The sequence below is a fragment of the Sciurus carolinensis genome, unplaced genomic scaffold, assembly GCF_902686445.1.
Source record: "Sciurus carolinensis unplaced genomic scaffold, mSciCar1.2, whole genome shotgun sequence".
NCBI lineage: Eukaryota > Metazoa > Chordata > Mammalia > Rodentia > Sciuridae > Sciurus > Sciurus carolinensis.
Window position 1 is genome coordinate 45,821 of NW_025920258.1, and position 13,631 is coordinate 59,451.

The 13,631-nt window shown below is 50.9% G+C and overlaps 1 pseudogene; it reads left to right on the forward strand.

Moving 5' to 3' along the window:
• The window catches only part of LOC124975356 (WSC domain-containing protein 2-like), a 51,063-nt pseudogene that overhangs the window by 23,190 nt on the left and 14,242 nt on the right, over window positions 1–13,631 (forward strand).

Genomic DNA, 13,631 nt, shown 5'->3' on the forward strand with positions numbered 1-13,631 from the left:
CTACTGAGAGTGGAGCCCTAGATTCTCAAAGTCCACCCAGTTCTGAACAGTCACCGTACAAGGTCTGCAGCCTGAGCACCTTCAGCTGGACTCTGAAGGACAATCCCAGCCTTGTCAACCTCAAGGCTATTGTGGCTGAGGCTTGAATGGTGGCAGCTTGGATAAGAAGACAGATGGCTGCTGATATGTCCAAGGGGGACTCATGGTGAGCTCCCAGTTGACAACATGGCATCTGGAAACAGTCTTGAGATCTTTCCTGAATCAGACCATTTGATGAGCTCCCACTGGACCAGGTACGGGGAGACTTGATGGGGAACTGAGCACTGTCTCTCCCTGATAGCAATAAGGTTGGTACAACCATGGGTGGTATATTCAGAGGACTTCGGGAGCAGCATTTGGGTTCAATTGCATTCTAAGGAGGTTCAGGGGAATGGGAACGCCATGTTCTCCAGTCACAAGCAGAAACCCAGAATCAGCAAAAGCCATGGGTTGCATGTCACATTGGTGACACCTCCTTGGTGTCTCCATTTTACACATGTAGAAGCTCAGACTCAGAGAGCAGAAGCAGCTTAGTTGAATAACCCCAAGGAGGCTCCAAAGAGTAGAGGGTATGTATGGGGGCCTCAAAAATGCATAAGGTTGTGCCTGGTGGATAGGGGGAAAATATTTAGACTAGGGGCAAGTCACCAAGGAATGGGAGAGAGATCCAGGCAAAGGAAGTGGAGTCTGCAGAAACCTAGAGGTGATTTCTGGAAATAACAGGCAGGTGTGTTTTTTTCCCAAAGCCATGTCACCTCTTAGGGACCCATCATGGGCTGGAACCCAGGTCTCCCAATTGGGGTTCTCACTCAGTACAGTATGGTAGACACCCTGACCCCTTGAATTGGACTCAGGACCCATCTCCTCTCGGCAGGGGACTCCTCAGCTCCAGCTTAACTCCTCTCCCCAACCCTGGCCCTCCTTCTGCTTTGTTCCCTGACTCTAAGCAATATGAAACCACCGAGGTCTTTTCTCTGACTTTCCATGCCTGGGATCAGTTTTATACATAAATAAATCAGAAAGAGGTGACTTCCAAGCCACTGGCACATGACCCTAGCATGTATTGCATCAGAAAGAGAAATAAGCCAGCGTTGGAGGAAACAGGTAGGCAGAAGCCAGGTTCTGTGTGCAGAGTCGTTACTCGGTATTATCACTGTTTCCTAGTGGAGTTTCCCTGGAGATCCAAAGGAGGCTACTTATCTCCCAACACTACCCTGAATGGGCCTCTACCTGAGGTAGGGGGCCAGCCCACCTTTTTCTGAGCCCACAGGGTGCTTTTACTGGCAATATCTGCAGGAACCTGCTGTTCTGCCTTGACACAGACTCCTGGACACCTGGACTCTGCCTGGTTACAAAAGAACCAAGAAATGGTCTTCCTCCTTGATTGGAGTCTTAAAAAAATGGATATTGAACCCAGGAGAACTAAACCATTGGGTCCAATTCCCAGCCCCATTTTGTATTTTATTAGAGACAGGGTCTCACTGAGTTGCTTAGGGCCTCGCCAAGTTGTTGAGGCTGGCTCTGAACTTGTGATCCTCCTGCCTCAGCCTCCTGAGCCACTGGAACGACAGGCATGTGCCATCATGCCTGGTTGAAGCCCATTTTTCACAGTAGTTTGCTAACTGTGTCTGCAAGAGTGACTCTCCTCCCAGAGGGAGATACCTGATGGACTCGTGAACATTATGATTTCATAGGGTGTTGCCAGAATCTTCACTGGGCTGAAAATCATGCAAGATTTGGGTCACGTTGTTCCTTAGAACCATGCTGGGCTGCTACCTGTTGGGCTCGTGGGTGCTGGCTGCCTTTCCATGGGGCTGAAACCCAGATGACAGCAAACTGGACCTGCCCTGACTCTAAGCAATCTGTCTTATGCATCTTGAAGAAAGCATTATGATCGCTGGGAAAACAGAGATCCCTGATTTGTGCTGCAACTTCACACACCATGGACAAGTGATGAGAAGGGAACAGGAAGTGGCACAGCATTTGCTGAATCTCAGACAGTCCTAAAGTCCATTCCAGGGACTTCCACCCAGCTGTGCAGGGAACACATGATGAGACCCACTTACAGATGAGGAAAACTGAGGCTCAGTGAAGTGAAGACACCTGCTCAAGGGCACACAGCTAAGGGCATGCCTGGCCTAAGCAGATGCCCTTCCTTCTGAATGTCAGAGTTCCCTGCATATGAGAAGACACCTTCTCACTGCTGTGGAGAGCAGGAGAGTGTCGGGAAGGACAACAGATCCCCTGGCCGCTTCATTTTGAAGAGAAGAGAGCTTCTCACCCCTGAAGGGGAGAGCCAGGTGACCTATATCCCAGAAGGAGGGAAGTGGAACATCAAGGGTCAGGGCTGTCATTCCTACTCACTGTGCCCAGATCACTAAGGTGCCATAGAGAGCCACCCACAGAGAGAAGCAGCCTCCAAGAGGCTGCCCAGGCTCCTGGGACTTGAGCTAAAGAACTCTGCTGGCTGAGAAGGCTCTCCAGCCCCTGTACTGAATGTCAGGAAGCCCCTGTGACTCAACAGTTTCCCACCCCCACCTCCCAAGCATACTTCAGGAAGATTCTCCACCCTGGAATTGACTTCCCAAACTGTCCTCTGGCCCCAGAACACACCTTGACCAAAGAGACACACAGTGGTAGCTTCTGATGGTCCCTAACCCTTTCAGACCTCTGAAAACCTGACCTTCTTTGATATTCAGGACATTCAGGGGAGCCCTCCTCAATAAGCAGGGGACTCAGGGACTCATTAGCAGCTGCTTAAATGCCAAAGGTGACCAATCTCTGCAGAACCATGACAGCGAAGTCTTCCTTTCTCCTCTCCCCATCTTTTCTAAGGACAGCCAGTACCCGGGCCTTGGACTGCCCCTTCCTCAATACCAGGTTCACAAGGCTTGTTCCTGTCCATCTCTGAATGGCCCACCCCATATTCATGCTGCCATCCTACAGGTGAGCACTCTGAGGCTCTGGGATACAGGGAAACTACCCATGGTCAAAGCTGAGGGGTGTGGAGTTGCCAGTTGGTGCTTCATGGAGGAGAACTTCTTGTTCTACAGGTGATGATGAAGGGTTCCAGAGGGGAGAAGCCCAATCGGGCTAGAGCTGGCATCTCCTGGTCATAAGTTTCCTGTCACATGGCCTGAACCGCCCATCCTGAGCCTGTTGGTTCAAGGAAGTACCAAGGCCTTCTGCTGGGACACCAGCTGGCAGACCTTCCAGGGCCCTGGGTTGTGGCTGGACCCTCGAGGCCATCTGAGATGCATGCTGATGTGGCACTATCAGACTGAGCCCAGGAAAGTGGTGCCCAGTGGGGGAAGTGGGGAGGTCAGAGCACTTGGCCATGGGACCCCAGGTGAGGAGCACATGGACCCTGACAGACGCCCCAGTGCCTTTGGTTACTCAAGGTCATGGCTGCAAGAGGTTGCAAGAGCAACCCCCAGTAACAGTAAGGAGGACCCAAATTAGCAAAGGGACTCCAAAGACCATCTGAGATGCATCATTCACAGACACCAGCATTGTCCCTGGCTGTGAGCATCAGGTGTAAGGGTCCTGAGTGCTCTTGGCTTCCTGGTGAGGGCCTGCCTGGGCTGGTCCCCACCTGTCCCATTTCTCTCTGTGTGGTGCTGGCACTGGGGAAATAGCATGTTCCAACCAGGTGCCAGTCGCTCATGGGATTGCTGGGAAATGCCAAAGCCCTGGTGGCATGGAGCTGGCAGGGATATGAGGAGGTGGGCAGAAACTAGACCTCTCCCTGTGCTAGAGGCGGGGAGTCCTCCAATCCACTAACTGTTGCCAGGCAACCCGGAGAGAGTCCCTGTGGTCATCCTCTCCACATGCACAACCCCCCCCATGGTGAGACTGGGCTCACAGAGGTGTGATGGTGACCCACAAGTGTCTGCCCAAGTGTCCTCAAGCACACACAGCACAGCTGGACACCCATTGCCAGGAGACCATCCAGGCAGGTGGGCACATGCCTGCCCTTCGCCCTGGATGACCAAGAGATCCACAAGGCCCCTGGGTCTCCCTGGGATCCTCACTGTTCAGCATCCACAGGGAGGATTCATGCCCCATGCCACACACACACAGGCACACACATGCACACATATAGGGACATAGGCTGATGCTCACTTGCTCATGCACAGCAGGACACACACTAGCAGCGTGTGCGAGATGCATGCTCAGCCTCGTGCCCCAACACCTGAGCACACCTGGGTGCTGTTGGGCTCTCCTCCTGTGGTGCATTCAGCTCCCGCCTGCCACATGTGCTGACCGACTGATGCACCCCACACCACGTGCCCAAACTCCAGTGACCCCTTCCCAGGCAGCTCTGTTGGGACCTGAGGGTCTCAGACCCCCTGGATCATAGGAGGGGCTCAGGGAAGGACCAACCTTGGAGGATGAGTTGGGGGGGTGAGACCCCTTCCTTGCAGGGCTGGGGAGCAGATCAAGGGTCCAGTGCAGCTGCAGGGAGCCTGGCGCCAGCCCCACTCCCTGAACACTGGTGGGGTTCACAGGGAGCTGGAGCCAGTTCTGGAGCAGGCCAGCATCGCTGGGCTTTCTGGTCAAGTGAGCGTCACCCACCCAGCTGTGGCCTGCCTGCCCCAGTGCCCTGCCTAGCACACTCCCTGAGCCTCAGAAATGGGCTTCCCTGAAGCAGCCACAGGACGGGAGGCTGCCCAGGGCTCCCCGAGGCATCTGAGTCTGATGCTTCCTTGTTTGGGGACTGGAGGACAGAAAGTCCAGCCTTCTAACTGCCAAGACACAAGGCCATCAGAGGCAGCTCTGCACTCTTCTGGATATTTCCATGACTGCAGGTGTGAGGCTCCTTGAATGGTCTGACCCCTGCTTCCCATCTGTGTGGGGAAACTGAGGCCTGGAGGGAGTTCACAGGAGGTCACCGATGGTGGCTCTCACACCAGGCTGGGGACAGAGTCAGGGAACATGAGGATACAACTGCCTGGTGTCACCACAGCATGCTCCAGAAATTAGCAATTTAACCAAAATCAGCTGTCCCTGGTTTGATTTGGCACCACAGTGAAGGACTTCTGGGTCGCCAGGTATCGGGAGGTAAAAATAATCACTCGGATGTCTTTGGTGGCTAAAATATAAAAGCGTCATTGGTAAACACTCCCAACCTTCTCAGGGAGTCATTTCATATCCTTTTCTCTGAACATATAGACACCTGTGTGTGTGCTAAAGAGTGTCCAGTTGTACCCTATGGACACACCCAGGTCCCTTACAGGTGGAGGCATCTGGCTTCTGCAGTTGGCTTTGCTTTTTCCCCAGGCTGACATGTGTTTCTGAGATGAGCCTCAGTAAGGTCTTGCCAACAGTGGCTCCTTAGGTTCCTCTAAGTTCTGCTTCTGTCCTCTGTGAAGTGAGTCTCCATGAACTTTGCAGAGTCTTCCAGAGAGTGGGACCAGCTGATGTTGCTGATGTTTCCAAAGTGCTCAACAGCTGGGTACAGTGGTGCACACCTGAAATCCCAGGGCTCTGGAGGCTGAGGCAGGAGGATCTCAGGTTTGAGGCCAGCCTCAGCAACTTAGCAAGACCCTAAGCAACTTAGTGAGACCCTGTCTCCCAGTAAAAAGGGGGGACTGGAGATGTGGTTTGGTGGTTAATTGCCCCTAGTTGTCAAAAATGACATGTGCTCATCAGAGTGAACAACACGTAGTAGGAACTTAATGATTGGCACCTATTCCTGTGCTTGTGATTGAGATCCACACAATGTCAACAGTGTCCTTTGTTTTAGGTGACAGCTGCTTCTGGGAAGGTATGTTCAACTCGAGATTTGAGAAGTAACTGAGCCTAATTTTAAATGTGCACAATACAAATTTGACAGGAGTCACTTCTTATTTTTTCTTTGTCTTTAGTTCATAAAAGTATATATTCCTTGTAGAAAGAGTTAGAAAGGAGTTGATCCAAAAGATAGACAGAAAATTTACCTCTAATCCTATGGGATCTGAGTTCTCTGAAATAGAACCGACAGACTGTGTGGATATATGTGCATATTAAGAGATTTATTTTAAGGAGTTTGTTGGCATACTGTAGGAGTTGGAAAGTCTGACTTGGTAGGCCAGGCCAGAAACCTGTAAATGCAGGCAGGGGTGCATTCTGCAGTCTTGAAACCGAATTTCTTCCTCCCCAGGAAACTTCAGCTTCTCTCCTTAAGGCTTTCAACTGATTAGACAATGCCCACCCGTATCATCAAGAGTAATCTCCTTTACCATATAATTGTAGATACACAATTACACAATACACATATACACAATGTCTTCACGTATATACATATCTTCACACATACACATATCTTCATGGCAACATCTAGTCTTGGACCAAACAACTGGGCACCTTGGGCTAGCCAAATCAACACAGAAAAGTCACCCATTAGACCTACTTTTCAGAAACATCATCATGAGTTTTCTATTGATAGTTTTTTTTCTTTACAAAATTGATACTTTAGATGAAACTTTATATTCTTGGTTTTTATTTAATGTTGTATCTCAAACACATCTTCATCTGATAACAATAACCTTTAACAGTAGTTGAGGTTGTGGCTCAGTGGTAGAGCACTTGCCTAGCATGTATGAGGCATGGGGTTCCATCCTCAGCACCACATGTAAATAAATTAATTAATTAATTAATTAATTAATTAATTAATTAAATAAAGGTCCATCCACAACTAAAATGTTTTTTAATTAAAAACAAAAAAACTTGAACACCATTACTTTCAATGGAGGCATAGAATTCCACCATTGGTGTCCTTACCTAATCTATTTGTCTAATCCCTAACTGTTGGACACCTCTGTTGTTTCCCATCTTTCACTTGTTCATTTAGAAAATGAGCAACCTTACTGATGACTCTGTGCACAGCTCAGGGGACACCCTCACGGTCCCCAGCTGTGTCCACCCAGGTTCCTTTTAGTACTGTGACTGCTGGAGATGAAGCTCACACTTGCCTCCTGCTATGGAAAGTAGCCACTGGACCCCCAGGGGCTATGAAGGGGCCCCCTTCCCCAGGCAGGCAGCCCACAGCCAGGGGCAGGTCCCATGAGGGAAGCAGCACACGAAGCCAAGGCCAGCCGTTTTTCCTGAAGGCGGGACAACTCTGGGGGCAGGTCTCCCTCCTGAGCTTCTTGGGCCCCCAGCTGAGAGCACAGCTTCAATGAAACACTATCTTAGGCGCTGCATCCAGGAAACCTGGGCAAGGACAATGGCTCTGAATGTTTTCTAGGAGGCGATTCTCGGGGAGATAGCAGTGGCTTCCACGCTGCCCATGGTGTGGGATCATGATGGGATCAGGAGAATCGTCCATGGACCATACGGCTTCCCCAAATGGGGCTTTGCTGCCATGAACCAGGAATTAGCATGCCACAATGCTGCCAAAGGGAAGAGGATAAAGTGACCCAGGAGGAAATTCACCTCGGGACCTGGATTGTTGGCAAAGATGCCAGCCCCAAGAAGAACATTCCCTCAGTTATAGAGCACATAGACTCTGAACAAGCCTGTTCAAGAACAACAACAACAAAAAAAAAATGCAATTGCTCTTTCTGTCTCTGTTTTGACTTGCTGTGTGATCTTGGGCAAGACTCTTACCCTCTCTGGGCCTCCACTTCCAAGAGCTTCCTCTAGAAGTTTGTTCCCCTAGGAGATCTGACTCCTTCTCAATATGATGCTGCTTTTTCCTTCCTGTTCTTCAACTGGAAGTGCAGTTTTTTGAGGATGCGTCCACAGACGTGAGAACCTCTCCTTGGCCTTACTTGTGACAACCGCCATGCCGAACATGCCTGTGGACAAGCGTGTGGATCTCTGCAGAGAAGGTGAGGCAGGGTCCCTCTTGCTCACAGCACTCAGGGTGGGGAGAGAGCCGTGCAGCATAGCTGTGGGAACCAATGCAGGGCTGTGAAGCAGCAGTCCGGTTGGGATGGGCAAGGTCATGGACCATGGGAGAGGGCTGATGTCATTTGATGGGGACCTGAAGGGGTGGGTATCCCTCCCTCTGAGGGAAGGCTCAGGAAGGTGGTGACATTTGAACAGGGCTTAGGAGTGTGAGCAGGAGGTTTCCAGGCCAGGACAAGGACAGCCCATCAGGGACAGTCCCCGTCACTGCAGGTGTGCACACAGAGGCAGCAAGTGGCGTCCAGAACCCTGGGCACATGACAGCGGTGCCCACGGGTCCCTTTCTCAGCCAAAGATCATGGGAACCCTCCCTCCCCAGCCAGACAATGGCCAGATCAGGGAGGAAGCTACCTTGCACTTCCCAGGTCCCCCAGGTCCCAGCACAGAGCTGGACGCAGAGCTGGCACCTGAGGTGCCCAAGGAGCTCATTATATGGCCTCTCCTGGGCTCAGACCACCCAACTTCTGGCCACCTGGCCTCGCTATCCTGGTTCCTCGCTCCTTGGGTTCCTGATCCAGGAGCATCTCTCCTGAAGGCCCACAGTCTGCAGCTCAGAGTGTCCTGTCCTCCCTGTGACCTTCATGGGGCCTGAAGTTCACTTCACACCAAAGCTGTGGGTTTGGAGTTCTCACCCCCATTTCCCAGATGAGAAAACCAAGGCTCGGTTGGCAAAGGCCCCCACCTGAGCTCACAGCACACGTGAGTGGGGCCACTGGGGTGGACGCTGGGGGCCACTCCAAACCCATAGGCCTAGCACCTTGGCTTCCCTGGGCCCTGGAGGACATACAGGTGGCAGACAAATGCAGCGAGGTCACATGGCATCCATCAGAGTTCATCAGCCTTCCCTGAGACTGGAAGAAAGTGCTGAAGATGGGTGGATAGGAAGCCCCACTGCGAACCGCCCCCTTCCTGCTTCCTCAGCTCTCCTATGGGGCCCCAGGGGCACCACTAAGGACATTAGGGGGAGGGGAGACAGAGCTGCCCATGCCCGAGGTGGAGGGTCTGAGATTTAGGGGGGTGACTGAAGGGACCCCCCTGCACGTCAGCATCTCTATCTCCACTCTCCAGCCAGGGACCACCATTCCTATTTGACATCTGGCAGAGAGAAGCCACACCTGGTGACACAGCTCTCTGGGTGTGACTTGGGTCTGAAACCAGATTATTCCTGGATTTGGGGCGACCCAGGACAAGGCAGGGCTACGGGTCTGGTTCAGAAGCAGGTTGGACCGGGACAAATAAAGCAATCAGGGGCAGCTCTGTCCACGCAGGGCAGAACACACAAGGGTCAGGATCCCTTCTGGCTGAGAAGAACTGACTCCCACAGCTGTCCCCCAAGCGTGGGCTGCATGTCACCATCAGACAGAGGGGCACTGACTGTGGCGTGCTGCCTGACAGAGACATTTCTTTTCCAGTTCTTTCAAGTCCTCCAGGAGAAAACTTCCCCTCAATGCTGAAGTGTCTTTAATACATCCGTCAACTGATCACTCTTTTGCAGGAAAAATTGCAGCTGACCCCAGGTTCAGAGTCTTTGCACGCGAGAGTACCTAGGTAGCATTTAATTACAGTCATTCCTCAGTATTCGCAGGGCAGGGACCCCAGGTGTCCCGCAGATGCCCGCGTCCTCAGAGGCTGGAGTTCCTTAGGTAAAATGGTGGAGTTTCTGCAGAGAGCCTCGCACATCATGCCGTATGCTTTAACTCATTTCTAGCTGGACACAATGGTGCATGCCTGTCATCCCAGCAGCGAGGGAAGCTGAGGAAGGAGGATTGCAAGTTGGAGGCCAGCCTCAGTCACTTAGTGAGAATTTAAGCAACTTAGCAAGACTCCATGTCAAGATAAAAATTTTTAAAAAAAGGCTGGGGATGTGGCTCAGTGGTTAAGCACCTCTGGGTTCAATCCCTGGTACCAAAAAACAAAACAAAACAAAACAAAATCTTCACCTCTAGATAACTTACAATCCTAACACAGTGCCAAGGTATATAAATAATTTCTATACTCTAAGGAATAAAGACAAAGAAAAAATCTGTGTGCACATTGTCAATATATGTGGGATTTTTCCCTGAATATTTTCAATCCACATTGGTTGGACCAGGAAGGCGGGGCACAGAGGCAGGCGGTACCTTGCTGTTTCTATAGGACTTGGTGTTTGTATTTAGTTTTTGGAAATATGAGTGACTTCTGCAAGTAATTCCTGTAGGAGTGATCAAGTTCCCTTCAAATTTTACGTTTCAAACATTGAGTTGTTGAAGGGAATCGAATAACAATCCCAGGTACCCAGACGGGCAGGATTGCAGGGGTCACTCACGCATGTGGCCCAGGGACCCTGGAGCCCAGGGAGGCCCTCGACCTGGGCATAGGGGTGCAGATATGCCCCAGATTTGGAGTTGGGGCATCCCTGGCTCGGTGACGCGCCCGCTTCTCCTCCCTGCCATCCCCAGGAGTACCTGCTGGCCACCCTTGCGGGCACCACCTGCCACTGCGGCATCCCCCCCATGCGTTTCCCACTCCTCAAGAGGGAGGAGGAGCAACTGTGTGCGCCAAAGTGCAGTGCCGAGGAGTTGGAGAGCTGTGGAACCTCCAGCCACTTCATCATGGACCAGACGCAGGTCCAAGGTGAGCCTGCACACCCAGAGCCTGGTGACGCCTGTCCTCCTGGCCATTCCCTCCAGTGGAGCTGCAGCTTGAGAGACTGTGCAGGCCACAGGGCAGGGGGCAGGGGCAGGGGCAGGGGAGGGAGCAGAAGGGATGGGTAGGCAGGGCAGGAGCACGGGGCAAGGCTGGTGGACTTTGCAAGGCCCGAGGTTCTTGAGTAGGCGATAGAGGAATGTCTAAGCAAGAGATTCTAAAGACCCCACTTCTGTCCCTCCTAGGGCCCTACCTCTGTCCCTTGTCACCAAGGATCTTTGGTGGCTCTCCACTGAGCATAGAAGCATCAAGACAGCAGAAAGAGGCCTGGCACTCAGAGCTGGACTCTGCTGGGTGACATTCTCAACCCTGTCGCCCAGTTCAGCTGGTGCACTTGGGTAAAATATGCGATCAAGATGCAGGTGTCCCTCACCCAAAGTTGCCTCCTTGGGTTCCTTGCAGCCAGTCCTTCCCCCCTCAGTCCTGAGTGACCACGCCTCTGCTTCCTGTCCCTTTTGTGCCTGTTCAGGATGCTGTGACCTGGATCCACATCTGAGTTGCTGAATAGGTCAGCATTGTGCACCATCGATGGATGGGTGGGCACTTGCGGTCTTTCTGGTTCATTTACATACAAGTCTGTGTGGCTGTAGTAGTTGGGTCAGACCCTGATCAGAAGAGTGATATTGATTTACATTTTCATTTTTAAAATTTTGATACAATTTCCAAATATGTAAAAGTTACCAAAATAGAATACAGAACTCCCACAAACACTTTAAGATGACCTGAGTGTTCACATTCCTGAGCTGAACCAATGGTGACCTAACTCTCAGTTACCCCTTAATGTCTCAATATATTTCCTAAGTAAAAGACAGCTGTCCCAGGTCACCACCATACAACCATCAAAATCAAAGCAGCATCATTTCCATATGGTTGTCCAATCCAGATTTTGCTGATAACCCAGTAGAAGGCCAAGAATCCTATCCAGGATCTTGCTGCCTGTAGTTGCCATGTCTGGTGACTTTTGTTAATTCCTCAGCCTGCCCTGGTCTTTTCTAACCCTAACCTTGTATCTTTGAATTTATCTGTGTACTTACATTAAAAACCACGCATGAGTTGACAGTGGTCGCTCAGGTTATGGTCCCACAGCTGAGTTTTTCTGGCTTTATCCATTTCCTTAAGTTAACAATCTCGACCAGTTCCACCAACCTCCATGTATTAATGTTTGCTCCAAGTTCTCATCAGTAATCAAATACTAGAAAGATGTGTCTCGACTTGTGCTGTGCATTAGAATCATCTGGGAGATATTTTCAACTACCCTTGCCCAAGGTATACCCCAGATAATCAATCACAGTATCCAGGAGTGAAATTCTGTTCAATGCATTTTAAATTCCTGGGGTGACTACAGTGTGAGTCAAGGTTAAGAACTAACAAGGCAGATTACTTTTATGAAGGAGGTTATAATAATGATCAAGTCATTAGCTCAAATGGTACTTTTCAAAGGCAGTATGTTGGTAAATAGGATAGAGTGTAAAGAAATTTTTAAGAGGCATATATCTCCACTTTAAACTCAAAGGCTTATAGAATTTTTTGTTTGGATATTTAATGAGCATTTTGTTTCTTGAAACAGTGTTCAGTGAAGACTAATAAAGAATGTGGCGTCCTGGCTAAAAAAAGGAAAAGAAGGAAAGGCCCGGGCCTCACTGGCTCCAGTACAGACCCACCATGAGGTCCTGGGCAGTCCTTTCCTCCCTGAACTCAGTTTCTCCAGCTATAAAGTGAAGCTGCAGGTTGCTCACCTCCCGGTCCCTCTGTCCCTGGCGGCCGTGCCTCCCTCAGTTCCTCCTTGTCTCCCAGTTCCTCTCCCTGTCTCACTCATGCTTCCTCTTCCATCATTTTTACTTTGCTAGTGGGGCTCACACCTGCTGCTCAGCTCTTGGGGCTGCCAGGTGTGGTGGTGAGGAGGAAGATGAAGATGGTGGTGGTGGTGATGATGTTGATAATAGTGGTGATGGTGGTGGTGATGGTCATGGTGGTGGTAGTGATGGTTATGGCAGTGGTGATTGTTGATGGTGGTAGTGGTGGTGGTGGTGGTGGTGGTGATGATGGTGATGGTGGTGGTGGTGAGCAACACTAGGGATTCCTTGAGTTCTTACTCTGTGCCAAACTCAGTAGAGAGTCCTTCACATGCATTTTCTCCCTGAATCTTTTTGGCTGTACTATAAGGTGGGGACAGTCATCATGCCTCTTTCAGGGACTTGAGAACCCTGAGAACCAGGGTTGAGGGACTTGCCTGAAGTCACATTGTGCATAACCCTTTTCTCCTGGGGCATCACGAACAGTATGTGGCATCTGAGGGGCATCCCGTGCTGGACCACAGAGAAAGCCCCTGAGGATGGCCCTGCAGCAAACCCACTGTGCACCCATCCTCAGGCTAATCCTCTTCTCATTCAGTGATGGGATGTTGTCACTAAACCAATGATCAGGGCTCTTTTATAGATGAGAAACCCAGAGGGGTAAGGAACTGGCCACAATTACACATCCAAGAAATCAATTTGCTTTCAGGCCTCCAGAGCCCTTACTAGAAACTTCTACCCAGGGTAGGAAGAACACTCCCCACACCCTCTGAAACCTGAAGAATCAACAAAACACCTCTGCCTGCTCATCTCCCAATAACCAGGTTGCCACATATGGATAGGCAGGTTGGACACTGCACAATCATGACCTCTGAGGAAAATGATGCCCAAAGCCAGCCCATGGTGGTCTGCAGATGGCATCACATCTGCCCAGTAGAAAGTTACCTTTTCCTGATTTGCACAGAAGTGCTGTAAGAGCTGGAAGCAACCCCACCAGTGGCTTCCCCCTTATTGGGCCCAATGGGGCTCCAGCAGTGGCCAGCTGTGGCTGCTTTTGTGGCAGCTGAAGTCCTGCTCAGAGCCTGGCAGCAAGCTTGGCTCTTGGCTCTGTCTCTGTTTTGTGGAGGAAGGATGGGTGTCTGTCGCGTCCAGGGCTGCATTGTTTAGTCTGGTAGAGCTGGGTCTCCCCACCAGAGGGGAGAGTCCTATGCAGATTAA